Genomic DNA, 26,191 nt, shown 5'->3' with positions numbered 1-26,191 from the left:
TCAAAGCAAATAAGAGTTACTTTTTCAAATTTATTTTTGAGTAAAAATTACTTTGATACATACAAAAAATTATACAAAGATTTCTCAAGGCACAATAAAATGTCTATATTATATTCAAATTTTCAAATGAGTTCCAAAATTAGAAGTATGTATCAAAATTATTTCTTAGAGTAAGAGTAGATTTCAAATTTAATTTAACTCCAAAGGATTATAAAAAATGATTAGACAATTGAATCATGCAAATCAAATTGAATGAACAAAAACACATGAAATCTCAAAAGTATAATGCAATCAATGTTCATTTTTATTAACACAAGTTAATTAGAATTTTCAATCAAAGCAAGATAATATCTCTCCCCTATTTTTAAGAGTAAATACTAGAAATTTTGTTTTCTTTCAATATTTCAACAATATTTTTTCCCCTTATTTTTTAGGTTAATCACATTTAACATAAATTTAACCATTAAATTCAAATTTTCACATTCAAATATATTTTTAATTCACTAATCATTTCTTCTTTTAATAATTTCTCCATCTTTCTTTTGCAAACAAAGTCATCTTAAAATTAAGCATAATTCAAAAGTGTAAGCATCAATGGCAATCAAACATTGCATTCATTCAAGTTGAGACTAAATTTTTTAAAATTCTCCTTTTCATTACTTTCTAAGGATGTTTACATGAGATATTTATAATAATAAACATCAAAAAGTCCAAAATGTATAGCATATACATCTATCAAAAATGGATTACTAGGGAGAACTAAAGGCTCTATAATGCAAGTCCTAGCATCCTAAGGGTAAGGTCAGGTGGCTCTAAGAGGATGATAAAGGATGAGATGGGGAAGGGGAATGGCCAAATCAAAAGACAGATGAATGCTCAAATAAAAAATGGACAAGTCAAGCAATATATAAATAATTTCTTTTTAAGTTCAGAAATGATTTTTTCAAAAACAAATCAAATGATTAGAATCATAAAAAAAAATTCATAAGACTAAATCAAGATAAGTAAAATTTCTCTTGTTAAGTTTAGAAATCATTTCTCTTTTTAATTTTGATTTCTCCCCCTTTATTTTACACATAAGACACATATTCAATAAAATAAATGTAAATATCAAGCACATTGTATTTCCATAAAAAATCATACTTCATTAATTTGTATGGTATGATTACAGAAAATGATGAAAACATACATGATATATGAGTGCTATATCTATCAAAAGGGAGAGTGTTAGGGTCACTAAAGATTTAAGAAAGAATCCTAGCATCCTAAGAAATTATGAGTCAACTCTTAGATTCAAGAGTTGACTCCTCAATACAGTTCAAGGAGTTTTGATAAAAGAAAAATTAGCTCAAATAAGATAGAGATCAAAGGCAACTCAAATCAATGATCAAAAATGATATTCAAGTCAATTTGGGGGATCAAGAATTAATCAATTTGAACAAGATCAAATCAAGAAGAATCTAGATGAGAGCTTTAAGGGTGAGGTTCACTAGGAGATTTTCAAAGCCTTAAAGATCAATCTAAAGGATATAGGTTCAACTATAGATTTTTAAGCCCTTAAGGGGTCAAGCTGAAATGCAATGCAATTCAACATATCAAGCACTTTATTTTATGAAGAAATAACTTATCTTGAAATTCTTGGCTCAAGCACATTTCAATATATTTCATTGATTACATGACTTAAGATAATGCCAAAACTTAATTCAATTTGTAAGTTTTGTAACCAAATAGTTCTTTATGCAATCAGGCTAATTTTAGATTTCTCAATAATAAAGTGATGTGGAGAACTAAGATAACTAGCTAAATTTAAAATAAATTTATACTCACAACAATTAATGCAATACATAGAGTAAAAGAAAGGCATGATGTTTAACATATTCAAGCAATAAAGTAAGATTATTGTAAACTCTATAAGTCTGTCAAAATCAATTAATAATTCAAATCATTCAAATCATAGGGTATAAGCTTAGATTAATCATCAAAATCAATCATTTATACTAAATAAATTTAGTACATATTGATGGCATGATGTGTAAAAAATTTATCCTTTACTAAACATCATCATCCATCCTTTTTCATTCCAAAGCATCCATCCTTGAATATTTTTCTCTCTTCATTTCATTGGATGCTTGGTCTACCAACAAAAATTATTTTATAGTTTTTGGTATCCAAGCCATCTTGGGTCCATGGATGTTAGAGCATATGATTTCTTTTGAAATCCAAATTTATTTGACTAATGTATAGCCAATTTTTTTAATGTTGCCCTCTTAAATTTTGTGGCCAATTTAGTTATATTTAAAGTATTTAATGGAATAATTTTTAAATAAAATTTTTGTGAATCAATTTTTTACAAAATTTTATTTTCTTAAGGGATTATACCCAATTCCTGCATTGTTGAAAATAGATTTTTGATTTTTTAGCATTAATTGAAGTTTTTCCAAATTAAATGTAAACTTTTGAACAATGGGCTTCAATATTTCTATCTCTTTTCTTAATTTTGCATTTTATTCCATAAGCAATTTTTTAGATTTCAAAAGTTTTTCTTTTTCTTTAGCTAAAGATTTTTCATATTTAAAAAGAATTCATTTTTTTTAAAAGATCTCCTTTTATATAGCCAAAGAATTCATTTTTTTCAAAAGATCTTCTTTTTCACTTAAAAGATTATTCTTTTCATCAGCTAAAAGAAAATTTGATCTTTTAAGCTCTTTATCTTTTAGCCTTAAATTTTTGAATTCATCCACTAATTCATGAAAGGCATCTTGAAGCTCATCAAATGTAAATTCAAAAGAATTATCAATGTTTACCTCATCATTTTGAGCCATCAAGCAAGGATTTGCAATGCTTTCTTCCTCTTTTTCATTTTTTTTCTTTGATTTGCTCCCCCTTAATCAATGCTTTCTTTTTCTTTTGTTTCTTCTTCTTCTTCTTCTTCTTTTCATCCTCATGAGCCATGAAGCATAAGTTGGGATGAGCTTCCTTATCTTCTTGGGAGCTTGATGTTTCTCTTTAATTTGCTCCCTCGAAAGTAGTTTCCAATTTGTCCTATATTTATTTTGTTGAAATATATAAAAAAATTATATTAAACTCATTAATATCTAAAAAATAATAAAGTATATTTATGATCTTGGCATTTAGTTGGGCCATTTTCTTATCATACTCAATCAATGCTTTGGGGGTGTGTACACCATCTATTATAATCTTTCATAATTTATAATCATATGCTTGTATGAAGATTTTTATCCTAACTTTCTAATAGATATAATTAGAACCATTAAAAAACAAAGGTCTATTATAAAATATCCTTCATTAAATAAGAAGTCAATTTGGATTGTCATGATCTTTGGCTCTAGACTGCTAGGTCAATAAATAATAACAGAGCACCTGTTCTAATACCACTCATTGTCCAAAAAGATAGCAACCCAAGAGAGAGGGTGAATTAAATTCTTATAAAATTTTAACTAAATTTGAGATCTAAACAAGCAATGTACAATTAATTGAGCTAACTTAAGTATTGGCGAAGTGGATGCAATTCAATAGTGAAAATAGGATATGAAAATTGCTATTCAAGAACTATAACTATGCAAAGCAAGTATTGAATGCAAGAAAGATAAATAAGAGAAAGTATAATATAAATACATAAAAATTTTATAGTGGTTCGGTACAAACCCTACCTACGTCCACTCTTCAAACTCCCCTTGAAAATTTCACTATAATTAGTCCAATTGCAGTGCATTTGTTTTCTCGGACTCTCAAATAAATCTAGTTGATTTTTTGGGATCACCAATCATAACCTTACACCGATAGTTTTTGGGCTCACTATTAATCCAGTATTGAGAATTATATCCCAAAGCTAATCATCAACCTATTGACATTTGAGCTCATGTATGTAAATTGTATATGAATTATCCATTAATAAAAGTTATTTGATATTTTTTATCATAAATTGTACATCTTCTTTTATGAACTCCTTATGTTATGATGAAGTCTTTAAAACTATTTTAATTGATAAAAAAAGATTTATCATTTAATCCTTAAATTAGTTTGCGATCAAATGATACACTATTACTAGGACGATAGTGATTATCAAGTATAGGTCGTTGTCTGCCATATGGGTTGATTGTCCTCTTAATCAAAGAGTGTGGAGATACTGGTATAGCATACTGATGAGATGTAGGAGTATATCTTACTAAACATGATCCAACTATGAAGCACTCTTCTATCAAAAGTAGCTCACGAAGGATATGGGTATAAGTATCCCTCCGACTTGAGATCAACACAGTGACTTGCAAGTAACTCACTATACTTTAGTGCCAGACTATCTAAATTTTTAATTCAATAATGAAAGATTTTTGGATATAGTCAAGTACTTGTGAAGTTGGTGTATGAGTTAAGATGGGATTGATCACTCCTGGTTTCAGGAGATAGTGCTACATTGTGTTTCAATTCAGCAAAACCTTGGCCAGAGTAGTCCTTGTGAGGAGTCATAGGATTTATGAGGTTGAGACATGTTATGGATGTACTGATTAAGAGTTGGCAATTTAACTCTGAGGTATCCTAAGCACTAAGGGTCAAAGGGATGAATTATACGGTAACTATATGCCAAGAGTTCTTGAATGTTATTTTGTAATCATTCGGCCTATTTGGACGTCGGATACCATTGCTAGATGATCATTTTGATTGGTACAGAAATTTATTTCTATGCTACTAACTTAGGTTTGAACCTATAGGGTTACTGTCATGCCTCCGACCCGAGATTTGTGAATCGAGGGTCGCGGCAACCGCCGCATACTCATGAAGAACTCTCTTCATAAGCATGCAAGGCATCTCATCACGATATCAATGCATCACAGTGGAATAAATTTAAGTAATCATTATTCAACTATAATTCAAGTAATCAAATGTCTTACATCCAATAAAATTTTTGCTAACAATAAAACAATAGATCTAAATTCAATGAAGTTGACAATGCTAATCTCGCTTCTAAAAGCTCTGTCCCAATATTTCGTCCCACTCTCGATATTAATTATCTGAATCTGAAAAATGAAAAGAAAGGTAATGAGCTAGACAGCCCAGTAAGTAACAAATATCTCAACTAGATAATTCAGATATTATAAAATTTTTAAGAATAATGCTGCAAATAAACATAAGAGTATATTCCATACTGATTTAATACAAATCAAATATTTTCAAATATCACATATAATATAATCATAAATCCGATTCGATTCAAAACACTGGTAACTCAACAGCCTTGACTATGACCAACGTTTAACCCCCATTGGCGGGGTCCACAGAATACCAGCGCACAACCCCCACTGGCAGGGTCCACAAATACCAGCGCACAACCCCCACTGGCAGGGTCCACAAACACTAGCGCACAATCCCCACTGGCAGGGTCCACAAGTACCAACGTATAATCCCCATTGGCGGGGCCCACTGAAATATAGTTAGGCTGAGAGCATAAATCCGATCTGTATCAAAACACTTTGTACCATAATATATATCATAATCTTTCACTAAACATATGCATAAATCGATATACCATAACATTTCAAAAATATTTTTCTTTCAAAACATAATTTCATAAATCATGCATAATTTCAGAGAATAATTATTTATTTTCAGAATAAATATGAAATATCTCGAGAAGATGATTCATTACTTACTTTTTATGGAGTACTGATTGAACAGATCGACTAACTTCTAGGAGATTCTTCTGTGCCTATTATCCAAAATTATATTTTTACATTAATTTTAATTCAAAATTAAATCTAACAAATCCCAAAATCAAAACCTCACTTAAAATCAGACTCTTTCCTAAACTCGATCAAAATCATCAGATGAAGCCTTTCACTACGCTAATCCTAGAGGAATAACTTTAGAGAGGGAGAAATCCATCAAGAGAGAGAAACAACCTAGAGAGAGAAAATTCTAGAGAGAGAAAGTAGAGAGAGAAAGTCTAATTCCAAAGAGAGAAAGTCAGGGTTCAGACTGAAAGAAGAGAGAGAAACTCTCTCTCTCATCATTTTTCTTTTATTTTTATTTATTTATTTATTTATTTATATATATATATATATAAAAATATATATATATATATTTATTTTATTTATTTATTTTTTTCTTTTCTTTTCTTTTCTTTTCTTTTGCTTCTTTTTTTTTTCTTCTTTCTCTTTCCTTTTTTTTTCTTCTTTTTCTTCTTTCTCTTTTCTTTTTCTTCTTTTTCTTTTTCTTCTTTTTCTTGGTTCCTTCCAGGCCGAACAGAGGACGGCAGTCCTCCGACCTTGACCGATCGTTCGGGCCACGACCGTCGCGACGGAGGCCGGTGGCAGAGGGGGGCCACTCCCTCGGTCACGGAGGAGCGTGGCCGACGATCGATTCCGATCGCCGGTGCCGGAAAATCCAAGGAAAAAGGCCCAAAACAGAGTCTCTTTCCCGACCGAAAGATCGGCGACATTCGTCGCCGGCAGCCTCCAGCAAAAATATGGAAAGAAAAGGGAAGGAAGAGAGGAAGGAGAGGAAGGCTCACCCCGAACTCCGGTGACCTCACCGATGAGAAATCACGACGAGAAACCCAACAGTGTCCGCGGCTTCGATCGAGAAAAACGGAGAGAAAGAGAGAGGGAGGAGGCCGATGTTCGGTCTCAAGGGAGAGGGGGTCTTCTTATAGAGGGACCCTAGGACTCCGAGGGGTCCTAGGATTCTCGATTTTGCCCGGTCTCGCCGGAGAAGAAGACTCCTATCAGGAGTCTTTTTCCTGGTTTGATTCTCCTATTTTTTTTTTTTTTTTTTTGGGCTTGGGTCTACTGGGCTGGGCTTGGTTGGGCTGAAATTTGTTTTGGGCTATAACATTCTTCACCCCTAAAAAGAAATTTTGTCCTTGAAATTTTCCATACCTGTCACCATTGTATTGGATGCCTGTGCATTCTGCTGAGTAAGCGCATAGATTCTTCCCTGGGTTTTAGAAATCTGTCCACCACCCTTATGTTGTCCTTCATGAGTTCTTTGGCCAACTTGATTTTCAGTATTTAGCAAGCAGCTAGCAATTTTATGATCCTTCTGACCACATTTGAAACAAGCACCTGTATTCCAATAGCAATCCTTGTCTGCATGATTTTTGCCACATCTAGAGCACGGCTCACCATCAATCTGTTGAGTCTTATTGTCTACTGCTTCCTTAGCTGATCTTTTGATGTTTTTATTATTCTGTCCTTGTGTATCATTTGATTTTGCTCTCTTTCTTTACTTTCTTTCTCTTTCCATGCGTTCTCCATTGACTTCCCTTTCAATTATCAGTGCTTTGTTTACCACATCTGCATAAGTTGTCAATTCATATGGAACCACTTATTTTCGAATTTCAGTTCTCAGTTCCATCTCGAACTTGTGAACACGTTCTTGCTCACCATCCACTAATCTCAGAGCAAATTTTGCTAACTCTGTAAATTTTGCTTCATATTCAGTCACACTCATACCCTTTTGCTTCAAATAAATAAACTCTTGCTCTTTCTGGATCCTTATACTCCGAGGAAAATACTGATCATAGAATACAATCCAAAATCTTTCCCAGGTAAGTATTTCGCCGTCTTATTCATGCTTGCGCTGTAGTCGCTGACACCAGTTGTATGCTTCTCCTTGTAGTAAATAAGCTGCATATCGAATCTTTTCTTCATCAAGACACTCTTGGACAGTGAAGGCCTTCTCCATCTCCATTATCCAGTTATCAACCTCCAAAGGTTCAGTAGTCCCCTTGAAAGCTGGAGGAGCAAGCTTTTTAAATTCTGAAATGTTGTTCCGTTGTACTAGTTGCTCTCCATATTGTGGTGGTGGATGCTGATGTTGTTGTGTATCTCGTTGTATCTACTGTTGTTCAAGCATTTACTGCTGTATTTGTTGTTGCGCTTGTACCATTCTGATTAGGGTCTGCATTAACTGAGCCATATCTGGTTCTTGATGTGCTCTCGAAGCACTCCCATTAGGATCTACGACTCCCTCATCCTAAGGGGTGCCACTGGTCAGATGGGGAGTGCTACCATCCCGTGGTTGTGATGTCTCTCTTGCAATTCCTTGAGTAGTTCTTGTCATTCTACGGGGAGGCATGGTAACCTTGTAGTAGTAAAACCTTATTAGATTCATTGATCTATTTGTTAGGATGGGTTTATTATGATGCTTAAACTTTAACGTCCCAATATTCCTAATGTTTACCCACCTACACTCATACTATGTCAAATTCTATGTGTCATAATTTATCCACTTATGCTCTGATACCATATTAATTGTCACGCCCCCGATCCGAGATTTGTGAATCGAGGGTCGCGGCAACTGCCACATACTCATGAAGAACTCTCTCCATAAGCATGCAAGGCATCTCATCACGATATCAATGCATCACAGCGGAATAAATTCAAGTAATTATTATTCAACTGTAATTCAAGTAATCAAATGTCTTACATCCAATAAAATTTTTGCTAACAATAAAACAATAGATCTAAATTCAATGAAGTTGACAATGCTAATCTCGCTTCTAAAAGCTCTATCCTAATATTTCGTCCCACTCTATATATTAATTATCTGAATCTTAAAAATGAAAAGAAAGGTAATGAGCTAGACAGCCCAGTAAGTAACAAATATCTCAACTAGATAATTCAGATATTATAAAATTTTCAAGAATAATGCTGCAAATAAACATAAGAGTATATTCCATGCTGATTTAATACAAATCAAATATTTTCAAATATTTACATATAATATAATCATAAATCCGATTCGATTCAAAACACTCGTAACTCAACAGCCTTGACTATGACCAAAGTTTAACCCCCATTGGCGGGGTCTACAGAATACCAGCGCACAACCCCCACTGGCAGGGTCCACAAATATCAGCGCACAACCCCCACTGGCAGGGTCCACAAACACCAGTGCACAACCCCCACTGGCAGGGTCCACTGAGTACCAACGTATAATCCCCATTGGCGGGGCCCACTGAAACATAGTTAGGCTGAGAGCATAAATCCGATCTGTATCAAAACATTTTGTACCATAATATATATCATAATCTTTCACTAAACATGTGCATAAATCGATATACCATAACTTTTCAAAAGCACTTTTCTTTCAAAACATAATTTCATAAATCATGCATAATTTCAGAGAATAATTATTTATTTTCAGAATAAATATGGAATATCTCGAGAAGATGATTCATTACTTACTTTTTACGGAGCACTGATTGAACAGATCGACTAACTTCTAGGAGATTCTTCTGCGCCTATTATCCAAAATTATATTTTTACATTAATTTTAATTCAAAATTAAATCTAACAAATCCCAAAATCAAAATCTCACTTAAAATCAGACTCTTCCCTAAACTCGATCAAAATCATCAGATGAAGCCTTTCACTACGCTAATCCTAGAGGAATAACTTTAGAGAGGGAGAAATCCATCAAGAGAGAGAAACAACCTAGAGAGAGAAAATTCTAGAGAGAGAATGTAGAGAGAGAAAGTCCAATTCCAGAGAGAGAAAGTCAGGGTTCAGACTGAAAGAAGAGAGAGAAACTCTCTCTCTCATCATTTTTCTTTTATTTTTTATTTATTTATTTATTTATTTATTTATTTTTATATATATATAAATATATATATATATTTATTTTATTTATTTATTCTTTTCTTTTCTTTTCTTTTCTTTTTCTTCTTTTTTTTTTTCTTCTTTCTCTTTTCTTTTTTTTTCTTCTTTTTCTTCTTTTTCTTTTCTTTTTCTTCTTTTTCTTTTTCTTCTTTTTCTTGGTTCCTTCCAGGCCGAACAGAGGACGGCAGTCCTCCAACCTTGACCGGCCGTTCGGGCCACGACCACCACGGTGGAGGCCGGCGACAGAGGGGGGCCACTCCTCCGATCACGGAGGAGCGTGGCCGGCGATCGATTCCGATCGCCGGTGCCAGAAAATCCAAGGAAAAAGGTCCAAAACAGAGTCTCTTTCCCGACCGAAAGATCGGCGACATTCGTCGACGGCAGCCTCCAGCAAAAATACGGAAAGAAAAGGGAAGGAAGAGAGGAAGGAGAGGAAGGCTCACCCCGGCCTCCGGTGACCTCACCGGCGAGAAATCACGGCGAGAAACCCAACAGTGTCCGCGGCTTCGATCGAGAAAAATAGAGAGAAAGAGAGAGGGAGGAGGCCGATGTTCGGTCTCAAGGGAGAGGGGGTCTTCTTATAGAGGGACCCTAGGACTCCGAGGGGTCCTAGGATTCTCGATTTTGCCCGGTCTCGCCGGAGAAGAAGACTCCTATCGGGAGTCTTCTTCCCGATTTGATTCTCCTGTTTTTTTTTTTTTTTTTTTGGGCTTGGGTCTGCTGGGCTGGGCTTGGTTGGGCTGAAATTTATTTTGGGCTATAACAGTTACACTCATAAAAAATTTCTAATTGATCAGATAGTTGATCGACGATTGAGAATCGTTCAATAGTTTAATTGTTAATTCAATTGATATTTAACCTTATGCAAAAATTGTGATAAAATAATTCGCTAAGGGTTAGTAAATTAAAAGAAGATTAATTAACAATTAGATTACTGATTAACTCAATTTGATTGAGCAATATGGTTTGTTTCAAATCTAACTGAATTGGATTCAATTAGGTTTGACCCGATTAGATTATAAGATGACCTAATTGCTAAGAGTGTTTAATTTTTTATTTGATCAAAAGTTGAGCTTGATTAATTTTTAATTAGATTAGAATTTAATCAAGTTGATTTAATAACTACTCAGATTGGGCTCAGTTTTCTTATTGGGTCTAACCTAATTTGATTTGGATAAGACCTAAATGGATAAACCCTAGAGTCCAAATTTGATTGAACTCATCCTAGTACCGACCACTCTTTCTACACCAATCTTCATCACACAAATTCAGAATTTGCATGATGAATTCCCATGCAAATGAGAGGGTTCTCGTCCCTTCTCAATGCCCTAGTGGAAAAGAGATTGGTTGGTTTGGTTTGAATTCAAATTAGTTTGAATTTGAACTAAACAACCTAGTGATCATTATCTTATCCTGTCTAATCCCCATGCCAACCTTAAGAAGGGCTGAATTTTATGCGACAAAATTTAGAAGGAATTCATCATGAGATAAATCTGAGTGAGCATGTGAGGTCTATTTTGGATTTTCTACAGGTACTAGTGCATATAGATTTTAAAATTTTTATAAATCTAAAATATAGTAAAAAAAATAGATTAAAATATTTTAATCTAAGCATGCATTCATCATATGAAAGTCCCTATGGATCTAGTTTATATGCTAAAATTAATATAAACTAATTTTAAGATGAAGGAATAAAAGTCTATGATTAATTCATATACCTGAATCACTTTTTTTTTTGCCTAAAACCTGTAATTGGGATTGAATCCGATTCAATCCCTAGATTTGGGGTTGAGTAGATTTTGAATCAGTAGCACAAGTATCCTGTCTTTACGAATATTTATAGGACCGATCTGGATAGGCTCCTCTTGATACAACTCACTTGAACTCAAAGCCTGAATAATCTTGAACCAAGCCTGGATAGGGATCAACCCTTGAACCTTTTTTGGATCTTTCTTTCTTGATTCTTGAAGAAGCTAAGAACCTTTCTTGATCTCTCAACTAACTAAGAAGAACAACAACCAAGAAGTGGTTGTAACAAACTCTCAACAAACTAGAGAGGAAGGACATGAAACCACCTACAACTTGGCATGACACCAAAGAAGGGATGCCACCCACTTCTCTCTAAGATCCTAGGGGAGGGACCTGAGAGAGAGGGCATGGGCTAGAGAGAGGAAGAGGAGGGGAGGCATTGGGCATAGTAAGGGTGGCAGCAAGGATGGGAGTGAAGGATAACAGTAGGTGAATCAAGCATGCATTTCAAAAATTTTTTGCAGCAGATCATAGAGGATTAAATAATTTAATCTAAATAGATACCTTAGATTAGATCTAACTCACCTACTCTAGGATCTAAAATATGATACGTATTTTATGAATAAAATCTGAACATAAAAATCGGCATGCATATTTAAAAATCTGCACATGCCGTAGATTATATCTATAGCTACTAGGGTTTCGAACCCTATAATTGAGCACGGATAGATGAACACTGCAACTGTAACTCATGGATTAGAGGCTCTACTAGTCACTCATAATCAGATAAGATGTCCGGCCTCCATGGATCATCCATATGAAGCCCTCGAACCGATCAACCTTCCACAGGAGTGCTAGCTCATATAAACGGCTTCTGATGGCAGATCTAATTTGATCCTCTTCTTCGATCACCTCGAATCCTTCCGATGTCGAAGCTGGATCAAAGGAGGTGCTGAATGGTAGATGAGAATCAGAGAAGAACTTTCTTCTCTCTAATATTTTTTCTCACCCAAAAATCTTAGAACAGTTCTAGATCTCTCACCCAAAGAGGAGTCGGACCTCCTCTATGCTCATGCCAAAGAGATAGAAACCCACCCCAAACCTCCCACAAGGATGTTTGGCCCATCTCTCAATCTAATTTCTCACCATGAAAAATCAGCAGCATATGTTGCACAAAAACCTATGGAATATATGGTTGTCGATCAAAGTGGTTAGATGGATTAGATAAAGATAGGTTTCTCACTTGAATACAAATCTCATGTGAATTCAAGATAAAAACCAATTAATCTTATCCAATCTCTAACCAAAAAGGGGCAGCAAGAGGAAAGAGGGGCATGATGATATGTCATGAATTTTCATCTGATTTTGTCGCACAAAACCAAAGTCCTTCTTAAGGAAATTGACGGGTGACATGATAAGGCTTAGTAAGGATCTTGTTTCAAGTTCAAATTCAAACTCTCTTTAAACCAAACAAACCAAATGTTAACCAATGTGGGCGACAACATGGGTTAGGCATGATGTATTTCTCTCGATAAATCAGAATTCATGTGAAGAAATATGGCATGGATAAAAGGATGTGCGGCAAGGGTAGTTAGGATTCAGTTTAAATTCAAATTGCTTCTTAATTAGGTTTCATTCAAACCCAATTTGGTTAGACCCAAATAGAGCTGAGTTAACCTAATCTAATTAGGTACCCAAACTTCTTAATTAATTCCTAATCTAATTAGGAATAAATGGAACCCAAGTCTTGATCAAATCAGGAACAAAACTCCTTTAGTGATTAGGTCATCTTATAACCTAATCGGATTTGATCTAAGTGAATTCAATTCAATTAGACTTGATCCAGACTTTAATGCTCAATCAAATTGAGTTAATCAATGATCTAATCACTGGCTAATTCTCTTAAATTTCACTAACACTTAGCGAATAATATTATTGCAACTATTGCATAAGGTTAATTATCAATCATATTGATGATTTTTATCCTCGGATGATTCTCAATCGTCGATCTACCAATTGATCGGAGAAGAACTTCTAATGTGTTCTCTATAGATTCGTACCTAAGTTGGTAGTATAAGAATAGATTTCTGTATCAATCGAAGTAACCATCTAGTAATGGTACTCGACATCCGAAGAGGTCGAATATATGTAAAGCAATACTCAGAACCTACTGACATATGGTTACCGTATAATTCATCCCTTTGACCTCTGATGCTTAGGATGACTTAAAGTTAAAACTGTCAACTCTTAATAGTATATCCATTATATGGCTCATCCTAATAAATCCTGTGACTCCTCACAAAGATTGCCATGGCTAAGGTCTTAATTAAGTAAAACATAAAGCATTCTCTCCAATCTCTTAGAGTGGTCAATCCCATTTTGACTCATGCACCGATTTTACAAGTACTTGACTGTGTCCAAAAATCTTTCAATCTTTAATTAAAAATTTAGGTAGTCTGATACTAAGGCACAGTGAGTTGCTTGCAAGTCATTATGATGATCTCAGATTGGAGGGACACTTATACCCATATCCCTTCAGAGTACCTTTGGACAGCAAAGTACTTCAAAATTGATCATGTTCAGTGAGATATACCCCTACTTCTCACTTGCATGCTATATCAATGTCTCCACACTCTTTGATTAAGAAAACAATCAATCCATATGGCATACAACGGTCTACACTTGATATAGCTATTGTCCTAGCAATAGCATATCGTTTGGTCATGAACTTATTTAAAGACTAAATGATAAATCTTCTTTTATCGATTTATAATAATCCTAAGGACTTTCATCATAACATAGGAGTTTGATATAGAAGATGCACAAGCTTATGATAAAAATTATCAAATAAATATTTTATTAATGATCAATTCACATATATTTACATCAATTAGCACAACTATCAATAGGCTAACAATTGGCTATGGGATATAATTTCTAACAACTCCCACTTAGACTAAAGTCAATTTGTACCATATAATTTATCTATCTTTGATTTATAGTCTTCGAACTTCTTAATTGCAAGGGCTTTAGTGAATGGGTCGGTCAGATTCTCTTTTCCGTCGATCTTCTGAAACTTGATGTCACATCGATCTACGATCTCTCAGATAAGGTGATAGCGATGTAGAATATGCTTCATCCACTAATGTGTCTTTGGCTCCTTTGCCTGAGCTATGGCTCCAGTACTATCATAATAGAGCAAAACTAATCCATCAATGGTGGGTGCCACTCCAAGCTCGATGATGAACTTCTTCAGCCACACAGCTTCCTTTGCAGTACAGATGTCGTGATGTACTCCATCTCGCATACAGAATCGACCATGATATGATGCTTAAAAATTTTCTAACAGACTGCTCCACCATTCAAGATAAATATGTATCCCGACATGCTCTTGCTATCATCACAATCTGACTGAAAATTAGAATCAGTGTATCCCATGAGTTTCAAGTCAGATTCTCCATAAATGAGCCACTGGTCTTTAGTATTTCTCAAATACTTAAGGATGATTTTTGTAACCTTCCAATGGTTCTCACTCGAATCTGATTGGTATTGTTGAAAAATATGTCCCAAAAGTCAATCGTCAAGCTGTTGACGGTTGAGCAACCAAGTATTATAATTGATTTGTTAATAAATAAAATATATTTTTTATATTTTCATCATAAACTTTCATCTTCTAATGAACTCCGTTGTTATGATGAAGTTCTTAGGACTATTTAAGTTCGATAAAGAGAGAATTTATCAATTAGTCCTTAAAACTATTTATGACCAAATGATAGGCTATTAATAAGGACGACAGCTTCTATCGAGCATAGGTCGCTGTAGGCCATATGGATTGGTTGTCCTCTTAATGAAGGAGTGTGGAGATACTGGTATGGCATACAGGTGAGATGTAAAGGTACATCATCATTGAACATGACCAACTCTAGAGTATTCTACTATCGAGAATGTCTCTGATGGGATATAGGTATAAGTATCCCTTAGACCTGAGATCACCTTAGTGACTTGCAAGAAACTCACTATGCTTTGGTACTGGACTAACTAAATTTTTAATTCAGTGATGAAAGACTTCTGGGCATAGTCAAGTACTTACAAAGTCAGAGTGTGATCGAGATGGGATTGACCACTTCAAGAGTTGGAGAAGAATGAGTCACTGTATTTAAATTTAGCAAAACCTTGGCCAGGATAATCCATCAGATGGATTTGATATTTTAAAATACAATGTGGATAACCTGATCAGAGTTAACAGTTGAACTCTGAGGTGTCCTACGATCATTTTGGTCAAGAGGATGAATTATATGAAAACTATATCCGCATGGGTTCTAAGGATGTTGTTCTACACATTCGACTTATCCGATCGTCGGGTACCATTGCTAGATGGTCACTTCGATTGGTATAAAAATTTATTCCTATGCTACCGACTTAGGTTCGGACCTATGAGGTCATACACATTAGAGTTTATGATCCGATCGGATGGTTGATCAACGATTAAGAATCATTCTAGGGTTAAATGATCAATACGATTGACATTTAACCTAGTGCAAGTGTTGCAGGAGGATCGATTATCAATTCGATTGCTAATTAACTTAATTTGATTAAGTCAATGGGATGAGATTAAGTCTAATTAAATATAATTTAATTAGATTTGGTTTAGTCTTGATTGGATCAAGTCCAATTGGTTTATTGGATAAGCCAAGTGCAAGGAAAAAACTAGTCCTAGTTCAATTAGGACTTGGTTCAACCTAATTTCTAATTTGATTAGAAAATTAAATCAGATTTAAATCTAATTTAATCTGATTAAATTAGATTTTTAATTGGGTTAAAACTTATTTTAATTAGATTAATCTAATTTTGATTTGATTTGATTTGAGAAATTAAATTAAAACAAGTCATAAGATAGAATCCTAGTAAGACTAGGATTCCACTTTGCGCCACATAAGCCCCCCCACGCCCTCTCTCTTATTCCATGCCAATCCCCTCTTATTTTGTGTGATAAAAGCCCTCTCCCAGGTCTTTCCCACATCCAAAAGGCTTCCTCTCTTCTTTCATACATGGAAAGTGGTTGTGGATCAAATCAAAGTAGGAATAAGTTTGGATTTCAAATTCTATGAGATAGAGTTTTAGAAATCCAAAACTCTTTCCTTTTTACACCGAATTTATCCAAATTTTTTTTTGAGATTTTTATGACTTTTAGGGCACACATTGTGTATCCTTTTCTGGTGGTCCATGCTTGAAAATAAGGAGGAGGAGCCCAAGAGTTGGGCACCCCTTATCTTCCCATGTTTGGATAAGCCTTGACTAGGTATTTGACCTAGACAAGGACTCTATCATATCTCTCTCTATAAAATAAATTTCTTCATAAAATTTTTGAAAAAGATAGCTATTTGAGAGACCATTGGGCCATCCAAAAATTAGAGAGAAAAACCTTTGGGTCTTAGAGATATAATAGACACAAGACAGGGTGTCTAGGAGAGAGTAAAGAGAAGAAGAAGAGGGTCTTCTTCTAGGGTTGTTAGTTTCATCTCTTCCCTTCCTCCATCTTGAGTTTTCTAAGAGCGTCTCAGATCTAAAACTCCTCCTCCTACTTTTCATCTTTGAAAGAGTCCAAATTAAGAAGAAGGAGGCACCTGATCAACTATCGAAGAAGGATCAGCGCAGTATTAGCATACATACTGTGCTGATTTTCTGAAGCAGAACTTCTGGTCGAGATTTGTGGGCTCATGTGGATGACTCCTAGAGACCGGATGCATGTGCGATTTGCAACATCATCCTCAAGCCTGGATCAACAAGGTTAGAACGTCTAACTTGCAAGGTAATAGATTTGATCTATTGTTTAATACATACATTAGATGTAGTATAGAAACATGTTGATATGATCAACATGTAGTTCATGCTCTATATATTTTAATTTTTGATTTAATGCTATGTAATAATTATGTAATAGAATCTTAGATCTAAGAATTTTTTGATTTTGAAAAATAAATTTTGATTTATTTTAGTCTTTCGCTGCCTGATCTTGAAAAAGTTTCAAGATCTAACCCTGAAACCCTAGATCTGGTTCCTACAATTGGTATCAGAGTCAGGTTGTTTATTATATGATTATTTATACATGCTTAGATTATATCTTAGATTAGATTTAATTTATAATCTAATTATTAAATCTGAAATTAAAATTTTAGATCAATCACGAACTGCAAGGCTGTCCTGCTGTAAGGTTTACCCCTTACAGTGCAAAGGTTATCCTAGTTCGTATAGATCTATCTTAAATCATAAATTTGTTAGATATAATCTAGATTAAATTTATAATTTATTATATTTTAAATATATTTAAATATAAAATAAAATCTTTTTGTTAATAATTTTTATGCAAAGAAATTGTTTAAAGTTGAAATTATTTCAATTTCATGAACTTGTTTAGATTAGATCTAAAGTAGTTTCATGTTTATTTCACTTGCATCTTGATTATGAATCAAACATGCAATATGGTTGGTAGAACCATATTGTAAAATTATTTTACAAACATGAAAATTATTTTCAAAAAACCGAATCCAACCCTCAGCCCAAAACTTAATTAAGAATTAAGAAGTTGTTTGATTAGGTTCTAGGATTATGAATTGAAGAACCTAAAACACAAACCATAACACATTGGGTTAATGGGTTAGTGGAAATTAGGTCCATTAATTGGGTTAGACCTATGGTTAGATTAAAGATGGACTTAATTAGAGAATTGACTAAATCTAATCAATTGTTGTCTTAGATTAGGTCAAGGATTCTCTAGATCAATTATAATAGTTATAGTTGGTCAAGTCCATGTCTTTAATGAGAACCAAATGGACTTGATTCTTGGCTAAGTGGTCTAGCACGAACTGTTAGGTTGATCTAATCTAAGGTAAACCAGACCGGTGGTTTTTAATTGGGAGCCCGCTTACCTAGCCATTTTTTATGGTGTCTAAGGCAAGCTTTGGCTGACCCTCCCACTGATCGAACTTACTTGGCCTCTTGATGAAATTATGTTTTGATCGAATCACTTAACTATTCGAGCTGACCCAAGTCAGTTGGGTAAATCAGTGTGACTGATTTAGGTACTCCTAGACCAGCCCTTTTAATGGTCTCCCTTAAGCTGACTTGGTGAAGCCAGTGGGAGGATCATGATAAGTTGGTTCATCTGACCTCATCCTCTAAATTATTTAAATCTTCTAAAATTATTAGATCCTTAAAATGATAAAGTTATGGAGATAACTGAGTCATAGCCTCCCATTAAGGTGTTTGATAATGAGTCCATTAACTCAATAATCATTGCAGACCCAAAGGCCTAGTGTTTGTTGACTAATGGAATTATCACTCATCATATGACGACTTGAAAGTGTCTCTCTAATGGTGGTTAGGTGAGCCAACCAAAGTTGGGCTTAATCATTCGTTGGTTAAATGCACCAAGTATGGTCATGTTAATGGTTGGACCTAACCGGATCCTTACAGTGGAGGCTAAAGCCTACTGATTAGGTTTCTGAGGTAAAATTAAAATTACTAGAAATTATTTAGAGAAATAATTGGTTATGAACCTACCCTTAGATGTACATGGGTTTGCCAACCAAATTTGGGCTTGTATGCAGTCTAAGTGGATTCTAGTACCCACTAAAAAATTAGGGTAATTCCTTGAATTGGAGGTAAAGGCTACCAATTCGAATAAAATAGTGAGAGAAACCTTTTGATTAAAGTCCAAATCTTCATGTTTAATAAATCAATTACTAATTAGGTTATGATTTTCCTTTGAGCAGATATGGCCACTTTGCTATCGCTCCGATCATTGTTGGACAATGATAAGTTGGTGGGACCCAACTTCGATAGCTGGTACCAAAAGTTAAAGATAGTCTTGGAGCATGAACGGATCCTATATGTGATAATGGATCTTGCACCCGAGGAGCCAGCTGTCAATGCATGTGAAATAGTCAGAAACACTTACCAGAAGTGGCTCAGTGATCGAACCACGGTGCGCTGTATCATGCTGGCTGCCATGAGCGATAAGTTCAGTTGCAGATTCGAGATGGCTCAACCAAAGGACATGCTTCAAGTGTTAGAGGATGCCTTTGGCACACCCGATGACGTGGAGAGGCACAAGACTAGTTGTGCCATCTTTAACGCCAAAATGCGGGATGGTGCCTCTGTCACTGATCATGTATTGTACATGATCGAGCTGATGGAACGATTGAGCAAGCTCGGCTTTCTCTTGCATGAGCAGCTTGGGAAGGATGCAATACTAAACTCGCTGCCCAAGTCTTATCTCCCATTCCTCACTCATTATAGAATGACAAAGCCTGAAGTGAACTACCACGAGTTACTGGGGTTGCTTCAAAACTTTGAGAAGGATCACCAACTCCACAAGGAGTCAATGAATTTAGTGGGAGGTTCATCTTCTAGTTCTTGACCCTTTAAAAAAGGGAAGAAGAACAAGAAGAAGAGAGTGAAGAAGGTGCAAGTTCAGGCTGGGACATCAGTGTAGGGCTAGACCAGAAAGATCAAGCCTGATAAGAGTCTATTCTACTGGCAAGCACCCTAGATTAAATAGTGTGTCAGATATCTACTTATGGCACTGTAGGTTAGGTCATATAAACAAGAATAGAATAAACATGTTGACTCAAGAGGGAATCCTCGAAGTCAGTGATTGTGAATCACTTCCAACTTGTGAGTCCTATCTTCTTGGTAAAATGACCAAGTCACCTTTTACTGAAAAAGGTGAGAGAGCTACTCGCTCTTGGGCCTAGTACATACTGATGTATGCGGACCCATGAGCATAAGTGCTAGAGGTGAATATTTCTACTTCATAACTTTCACGGATGATCTATCCAGATATGGATATGTCTATCTAATGAAACATAAGTCGGATTCATTTGAAAAGTTCAAACGATTCTGAAGTGAAGTAGAAAAACAAACTGAGAAGAGTATTAAAACTCTTCGATCTGACCGAGGAGGAGAATATCTTTTTAATGAGTTTCTCACATACTTAGGAGAGAATGGGATTCTCTCCCAATGGACTCCTCTAGGAACACCACAGCATAATGGTGTGTCTGAAAAGAGAAATCAGACTCTGTTAGACATGGTCCGATCCATGATGAATTTTCCCAGCTTGCCGATACCTTCTGAGGATATGTACTCGAATCGGCTTGTTATCTATTAAATAGGGTTCTAAGTAAGTCTATAATTAAGACTCCATATGAGATATGGACAGGGTGTAAGCCAACACTTTCACACCTTAGGGTCTGGGGGTGCCCGGCCTATGTCAAATGATTAGTCACAGACAAACTTGGACCTAGGTCTGACAAATGCACATTCATCGGGTACCCCAAAGAGACCAAAGGATATTTTTTCTACCATGCTGATGAATAAAAGGTGTTCGTCAGCCTTAAGGCAATCTTTTTAGAAATGGAGTTTCTTGGTGAAGGAACCATTGCCTCTAAGGTTGAACTTGATGAAGTTCAGCAGGTAGAAGGATCGACACCAATAGCTGAACCTAAGTCAGATTTGATTAGATCAGATCTGGAGCTCAATGTATCTACACCATTAAGGCGATCCGATAGAGTACTGCATTAGCCAGACAGATACTACAATTTTTTGGTCCGAGACAGTGATCCCATCGAACTCGATGAGAACGATGAGGATCCGATCATCTATATGGATGCAATGTAGAGACCTGATTCTAAGAAATGACTTGAAGCCATGAAATCTGAAATGGAGTCCATAAAGGTCAATGATGTATGGACATTGATTGACCCACCTGAAGGGGTTAAACCCATTGGGTGTAAATGGGTGTTCAAAAGAAAAAGGGGCGCAGATGGAAAGGTGGAGACCTATAAAGCCCGTTTGGTTGTCAAGGGGTATCGTCAACGTTATGGTATTGACTATGACGAGATATTTTCTCCTGTGGCAATGCTCAAATTCATTCGGATAATGCTTGCAATAGCTGCCCATCTGGATTATGAGATCTGGCGAATGGATGTTGTGATAGCCCGCCAGCCCAAACAAACCAAAAAAAATAAAAAAAAATGATGAAGACTCCCACAGGGAGTCTTCTTCTCTCGACCGACTCCTAATCGGAGTCGGAAACCTCACCGGAGAGGAGTCAAACTCCTCTCCTTTGGTTCTATTTAAAGGGGAGACCCTTCTCCCTTCTTCCTACCAAAGAATCTCGGGGCAAAACGACGGCAATCGCCGAAAATTTCTTCACGGAGTCCCATCCTTGTGCCATCCAATTTCTCGCCGGAAAAGCCTCGCCGACGTCGGAGGTAAGCTTCCTCCCCTTCCTCTCTCCTCCCCCTTCCTTCCCGTGCCGATGTGCACGTTCGCCGGCGACCAAAGTCGCCGGATTTTGTTGCAGAAGAATCTTCTTTTTTTGCCATTTTTTCGTCGCCGGTGGTCACCGTCGATCACCGGTTTGGCCGCCCCTTGCCGTCGGAACGTCTCCTCTCCTGCCGATGGTCGTCCCACGCCGGCTGCACCGTCGGCTGGCCACCCAACGAGGGGACCGTGTTTCAGCCCAAAACAAGCCCACGGGAGAAGAAGAAAAGAAGAAGAAGAAGAAGGAAAAGAAAAAGAAAAAGAAAAGAAGAAGGAAAAGAAAAGAAAAAAGAAAAGAAAAAGAAGAAAAAGAAAAAGAAAAAGAAAAGAAAAAAGAAAAAAAAAGAAAGAAGAAAAATAATATGATAATAATATAATAATAATAAATAGGATTTTCTCCTCTCTCTTCTGTGAAGAAAAAGAAAAAAAAAGAGAGAGAGAAAAGAAAAGAAAAAAATTATTAAATTAATTAATAAATAATGATATAAATAATAAAATATGAGAAAGAGAGTTTCTCTCTCTTCCCTCTCTCTCTTCAGCCTGAACTAGTATTTTCTCTCTCTAGAATTGAACTTTCTCTCTCTACTTTCTCTCTCTAGAATCCTCTCTCTAGATTATTTCTCTCTCCTAAGATTTTTAATTTTGAGAAGAATGATGATGAATTTAAATGATTCTCGTAATAGATTTTTGATCTGTGATCGTCGGACGATACACCGACATCCACTTTGATCAGATCAGGTATTTTTAGATTTTATTTCTCATGATCTTATTGAATTATCCACATGATAATTTTAGCATGATTTGATCTGATCGATCAGAATTTGTTGAATCATATTGTCTGAAGAATTCAAGATGAGTTTTCTCTCTCTAAAATTTTCTCTCTCTAAAAAAAGGTTAGTGAATGAAAAAATTTTTTTTAATAAGTCTGATCTGATTCTAATGAAGAACCCAGATTCATGATTGTCAGACAACGTACTAGCACCCACCTTAATCAGACCATGAATCTTTAGATTTGATCATCCATGATTCTGATCTAGCCATGATTTGATTTGATCATGTTGGTTTCACCAATTGAGATATTGGACCAATCGTAATGTTGGATTGTGTCACCTGATCAATTTGAATTGTACCTCATGAATTTCCTCCCCTCTGATTTTCTCTCTCCACTTGATTTTATGAAATCGATGAAGAAATCTCGATCCTATCACTTTGAATTCGATTTGATCTGATAGTCAAACTTTGGATCGTTTAGGTCCTAATTAGATTTTGATTAGATGAAATTAGATGGTCGGACCCAATCTAAACCGTTGAAATATGGTATTCGTATTCTTTCTAATTATTGAAATTGATTCTGTATAGGATTGTGGATGTTTGATCATGGGATATCGCGATATGATCTACGAATAGAATTTTTGAAAGAAAATTTAGAGAATTATGTGGATTTATTGGAATACGTTTGAGGTAAGTAATGTTTCACTTTTTCTAGATTTATCGGCAAATTATAATGTATTCTTCTGACATGATTTGTGAAACGATGCATGAATTGGATGAATGATATTTTGTTATGAAATATCTTATTTGAAATGTTATGATGTAGCATGATTGAACATTTTGATTTCATGATGCATTATATTGATGGATTTCGATACTACATGATTATATGTTTTATTATCGAAATTAGAATATGAAACATGATTTATGAAGAATTATGATATAAGAAACAATAAGAATTGACAACCTGACTATGTAAATGACCCTGCCAACGGGGGCATATACGTTGGCAATTGATTGTCCAGAGGGTTTATGTCGCCAGCGAGACCAGCGATATGTCGCCAGCGAGACCAGCGATAAACCGCCAGAGAGACCAGCGGTTCCAAAGGACATGGCTGCCAGATGATTCGCAGCCTATCGCAAGCAGATACGCGGTATTATGACCCTGCCACAGGAAAAATGTGGTCATAGCTCATGGTTGACGAAAAGAAATTGAAGAACAAAAGAAATTGAAATTTGAAAAGAAACTTGAATTTTCGAAAAAGAAATGAATTTGGTATGAATTATGTTGCATAATTGAACTTGATTTCGAATTGATGAACTCTGTATATTTATTTTCTATAAATAATGATTTATTTAAATGTCTGATGAAATCTATTGAAAAGTGATCATTGCTTACTGGGCTGTCTAGCTCATTACCTCTTATTTTTATTATTTTTACAGATGTTGAGGAATTAAGATGATACAAGATATGAATGGAAGAGTGATCAGAAGCAGAATCTTCATACTTTTATTTTAGGTTAAAAGGCTTATTGAATTTGATGTAAAGCCTTTGAATCGTTGTTGAATTTATTGAGATATTAAAGAAAAAATTTAGGTCATTATATTTTAGATTTAAATTGTTGACTAATTATTCCGCTGTTGTTTTAGGATAGTATGATAAGATGCCTTGCATGCTTATGGGAAGAGTTTTCTATGAGTATGTGGCGGTTGTCATGACCCTCGATTCAAAATCTCGGGTCGGGGGCGTGACAGATGTAAAGACAACTTTCCTAAATAAAGAGCTGACTGAAGAGGTGTATATGATACAACCTAAGGGGTTTACATCCACAGATGAGTCCAAGGTGTGCAAGCTTCAGAGATCTATTTATGGATTGAAGCAAGTTTCTCGGAGTTGGAACATGCATTTTGATAAGGTGATCAAAATATATGGCTTCGTTAAGAATGGAGAAGAGCCCTGCATCTATAAATAGGCAAATGGTCTAGTTGTAGTATTCATTATTTTGTACGTGGATGACATTCTCTTAATCGAGAATAACATCCCCGCACTACAGAGAATAAAAGTTTGGTTGTCATCGCAGTTCTCCATGAAGGACTTGGGTGAAGCATCCTACATCTTAGGGATGAAGATCTATAGAGATAGATCTAAAAAGATGCTTGGGTTATCCCAGTCCACGTACATAGACACTATGCTGAAGAGGTTCAGCATGGAGAATTTCAAGAAAGGCTATCTACCGATAGGCCATGAAATTTCTCTCTCTAAGAAGGATTGTCCGACAACTCCTGAAGAGAGAGAGCGTATGAGTAGAGTCCCATATGCTTCGATCGTGGGATCTATCATGTACGCCATGACATGTACAAGACCAGATGTGGCATACTCACTAGGAGTAGTGAGTAGATACCAATCTGATCCTGAAAAAAAATCACTGAAAAGTGGTTAAAGCCATCCTTAAGTATTTGAGAAATACTAAGGACCAATGGTTGGTTTATGGCGAGTCAGATCTGAAACTTATGGGGTTCACAGACTCCAGCTTTTAATCTAACCATGATGACAGTAGAAGCGTGTCGGGTTATATCTTTACTCTGAATGGTGGAGCGATCTGCTGAAAGAGTTTCAAGCAGCATACTGTGGCAGACTCTATTTGTGAAGCGGAGTACATCGTAGCATCGGATGCCGCAAAGAAAGCTGTGTGGCTGAGGAAATTCATCACTGAGCTCGGAGTAGCACCCTCCCTCGATGGTCCGGTCCTGCTCTACTGCGATAGCACTGGTGCCATAGCTCAGTCGAAGGAACCCAAAGCACACCAGCGGACGAAGCACATTTTGCACCATTTCTATTTGGTCTGGGAGATCGTGGATCGAGGTGATGTCGACCTTCAGAAGATCGATAGAAAGGAGAACCTGACCAACCCCTTCACTAAAACCTTGGCGATAAAGGAGTTCGACAACCACAAGTCAAAGATGGGTATTAGATACTGTGCCGAGTAACTTTAGGACAAGTGAGAGTTGTTGGAAAATATATCCCAAAAGCCAATCATCAAGCTGTTGACGGTTGAGAAACCAAGTGAGAGTTGTTGGAAAATATATCCCAAAAGCCAATCATCAAGCTGTTGACGGTTGAGAAACCAAGTATTATAATTGATTTGTTAAGAAATAAAATATATTTTTGGTATTTTCATCATAAGCTTTTATCTTCTAATGAACTCCGTTGTTATAATGAAGTCCTTAGAACTATTTAAGTTTGATAAATAGATGATTTATCGATTAGTCCTTAAAACTGTTCACGACCAAATGATAGGCTGTTAATAAGGACGACAGCTTCTATCGAGCATAGATCGCTGTAGGCCATATGGGTTGGTTGTCCTCTTAACCAAGGAGTGTGGAGACACTGATATGGCATACAGGTGAGATTAAGGGTACGTCATCATTGAATGTGACCAACTCTAGAGCATTCTACTGTCGAGAATGTCTCTGATGGGATATAGGTATAAGTATCCCTTAGACCTGAGATCACCTCAGTGACTTGTAAGCAACCACTGTGCTTTGGTACTGGACTAACTGAATTTCTAATTCAGTGACGAAAGGCTTCTGGGCATAGTCAAGTACTTGCGAAGTCAGAGTGTGATCGAGATGGGATTGACCACTCCAAGAGTTGGAGAAGAATGAGTCACTATATTTCAATTTAGCAAAACCTTGGCCAGGGTAATCCATCAAATAGATTTGAT

Source organism: Elaeis guineensis, chromosome 16 (genome assembly GCF_000442705.2).
Source record: "Elaeis guineensis isolate ETL-2024a chromosome 16, EG11, whole genome shotgun sequence".
Classification (NCBI taxonomy): domain Eukaryota; kingdom Viridiplantae; phylum Streptophyta; class Magnoliopsida; order Arecales; family Arecaceae; genus Elaeis; species Elaeis guineensis.
Note: the sequence above shows the minus strand (reverse complement) of the source record.